The following is a 3,744-nucleotide window of genomic DNA, read 5'->3' on the forward strand; positions in this document are numbered from 1 at the left end:
CAGTTGGGACAACTTAGGATATCTCTGCAGTGGACTTCAGGTGAGATAGAGGCAACATCATGAGGACATGCCCCTTAAAATGGTTAGCAAGACATTTTTGGAAATCCCCCATGATGTGAGAGGGAGCACATAACTGCATATCTTCCATCTGAATTAGTACAACAATACAAAGTTTACAAAACAATGTAAAATTAGTGTCAATACAAAGATACAATTTTCTGGAGACCTCCAACAATCGTTATTTGATGCTGTTGTAGTGTGATGTCCCAAAGGTGCTTTTTCAAGAGGCAACTGGACTTTCTGGTTTTTTTCTTTGAAGACATTTTGCTTTTCCTTCAAGAAGCTTCTTTAGCTCTGACTGGATGGTGGGTGGATGGATTCTTCCATTCCCCACCATCCAATCAGAGCTGAAGAAACTTCTTGGATGAGAAGCGAAATGTCTTCACGGAAAAAACAGAAAGTCCAGTTGCCTCTTGAAAAAAAAAGAAGCACCTTTGGAACAACCAGGACCTGGATAACTGAGAATCTCCATGGACATGTCTCTTTGATGTTGTCTTTCCACCTTCTTCTGGGTCTGTCTAATGTTCTTTGACCCTCTCCCCTTTTTGTATATGCCTTGTATGGTATGGAATCTCGCAACCTCCTGCCCAGGTGAGCAAACCATGTTATTTGCAGTTTTTGTTTTGCTTTCTTTTAGTAAATATATCTGTTACAAATTATTGAATGGTGCAGTGGCCTAGAGGTGAAGCTCTTGCCTCACAATCAGGAGGCTGTGAGTTCAGTCCTAGGTAGAGACAGATAGTTCTCTCTGGGCAGAATGAGACGATATCTGCTGGGGGGGGGGGATTCCGCATTGGTGACAGGAAGGGCATCCAGCCAGTAAACAATCAGCTCCATTCAGTTGCCCAGACTCCACCCTGCAAGGGATTATGAGGGGGGGAGGAGGAGGAGGAGGAGGAGGAGGAGGAGGAGGAGGAAGGAGGAAGGAGGAAGGAGGAAGGAGGAAGGAGGAAGGAAGAAGAAGAAGAAGAAGGAGGAGGAGGAGGAGGAGGAGGAAGATATCTGTTATATATTATTAGAACATTGACAAACATTTCCATTAGATATGACTGGGATTTGAGGAGCAGATAGAAAGAATATCCATGATGTTGACTTATAAGCTGTTGGACAAAAAATATTGAAGTCTTCACTTAAACTGAAATTGGGTCTATAATTACATGAAACATTGGAACTGCGCTCAGAATAATCAACCCAGACACAGAGTCAGTTACACTCTGGATTCTGAAGCCAGAACCTGCAAGATTGGAGCTGAATAAGCAGAAACGGATAGTAAATAGTTTAAGAATCTGACTGATTTGGGGGTGGGGGGAATCATATAGAGGAGAAAGACAAATCAAAGCACGCATCTCATGCTGGGTAACTCAGTGAACAATTACTCTCTGAAGACTACGCCTAACGTACAATTATTGTTTATGCTGGAATCCTAGGACACTGCCATGTTCCAGCTTAGGAGGGAAGCATAATCCTTCTAATTGACTAACTGCAAGAGAATAAGGGTTCAGCCATGGAGACCTCTGGACCCAATCCCATCCATCTCCTATGCTATCTTTTACTTCCCAAAATACGTTCTGCGTGACCAGCTGAAAGATGGGGAACTTGCCAGAGGTGGCTAAATAAGAACTCCCAGAGTCTTACCATTGACTATACCAGCTGTACTTGCCAGAAGTTATAGTCCAAGAACATCTGGAGGGCCATAGCTTCCCAATCATGGAACCTCTACATTTTCCAGGTTCAGCATAGGGAAGAACATGATTGTGAGATAAGCATTTGGAGAGTGATAAGATATAGACAGTTGAAAGCTTTCACAGCTGAGCTGGAGATCAAAGGCAGCTGAGGCTATGGCCACCTACTAAAGGTAAAGGTTCCCCTCGCACATATGTGCTAGTCATTCCCAAGTCTAGGGGGCGGTGCTCATCTCCGTTTCAAAGCCAAAGAGCCAACGCTGTCTGAAGACAACTCCTTGGTCATGTGGCCGGCATGACTAAAGGCCGAAGGTGCATGGAACACTGTTACCTTCCCACCAAATGTGGTTCCTATTTTTTTACTTGCATTTTTACATGCTTTCGAACTGCTAGGTTGGCAGAAGCTGGGACAAGTAACGGGAGCTCACTCCGTTATGCGACACTAGGGATTCGAACCGCTAAACTGCCGACCTTCTGATTGACAAGTTCAGTTTCTTAGCCACTGAACAACTGCCTTTCTATGGCTACCTACTAGGACTACCCAAAATAGACATCTTTAATTAACTATGAAATTAACTTGCAGAAATTTAATTTATAAATTAACTTCTAACTGACTTCTTTCTGCTTATAAGAAATCCTATAAAATACCTTTTTCTTTGGGACATCTATCCCCAGCAATGACTACCAAATCCTTTTATTATTTGAGTAGGAGTCAGAAATTCTTACTTTAAGCTAAGACCTCTACTAAGGGCATCTTGCATGTGATTCTATAACCTTTTTAAAAATATGGCTTGTGTGAAATTCATTATTGATAAATACAAGGGAAAACCTGTAATGCGCCAGATGCTAACAGATGTAGTCAGGGGTGAAATCCAGCAGGGTCTGACAGGTTCTGGAGAACCGGTAGCGGAAAGTTTGAGTAGTTCGAAGAACCAGCAAATACCACCTCTGGCTGGCCCCACAGTGGGGAGGGAATGGAGATTTTGCAGTATCCTTCCCCTGCCACCACCACCACCCCAAGCCACGCCCACAGAACCTGTAGTAAAAAATATTGAACTTCACCACTGGATGTAGTACACATAGCAGGCAGAATCAGGGTCTATTTCCTGATTTAAATGGGCCTTCATAAAACACAACTCCTGTGCTTTTTCAAAAGAATACTAAACCAATTTTTGTAAGAAGATCACTTAAGATTTGACAGTTGCTGTAGAAAACAGGGATTAGGGATTAGGTAGACAGATGTCTCTGCAAAAGCCAAATACATTTAAATTGAAACTATATATCTTGTTACTTAGCCCTAATAATTGCAGGATTAATATTAGGAAGTGTGTTAAATTTACGTACAGTTGCCTCAGAGAGAAACTCTTTGCAAATAGGTTTATGACACCATCTCTTTTACTATATTCCCTTTCTTTTAGTAACATCACTATTCTTAGTGATGATTAAATAGGAAGAGTTTACAATGCATTTATTTCTTACTATTAAGTTATTAAGGGCGAATGGGGAGTGGGCTTTTGCAGGAAACAATTTGTTCCTTCGGTGGTTTCAAGAGTGGAAAGTTCTGTTTGTGACTATAAGAGACTCTGTGCCGAGTGTCGCCTAGCCCTGGATTTAGAAACTAGTTATCTGGCAACTCGCCAAGCAAGATAAGGTTCGTGTTGATAAATATTCCTCCGAAAGCCTGTTTGTCAAGCTTGCTGACTGTGAATGAAAGGAATTCACAATCATGTAAATAAAAGAGACTTTACTTCATGCTTTTTAAGGAAGCCTAGATCAGAACACTACTTGTATTTCTAAGAATCTGCAGGGAGAACTGAAATACCCAGACTGAAAAGGTGGCCTAAGGATATTTCTGAAATAAAGACTTCTGCAAGGAAGAGTGGGGAAAAAATTCCCAACCATGAACAACCTTTTGTTTGACCACAGTAAATATTTGAAAGTTGATATTTCTGCTAATGGAGGTGTTATAAAAATATTTCCAAATTTCTGCAAAACAAATGGT

The sequence above is a fragment of the Thamnophis elegans genome, chromosome 8 (genome assembly GCF_009769535.1).
Source record: "Thamnophis elegans isolate rThaEle1 chromosome 8, rThaEle1.pri, whole genome shotgun sequence".
In the NCBI taxonomy this organism is placed as follows: domain Eukaryota; kingdom Metazoa; phylum Chordata; class Lepidosauria; order Squamata; family Colubridae; genus Thamnophis; species Thamnophis elegans.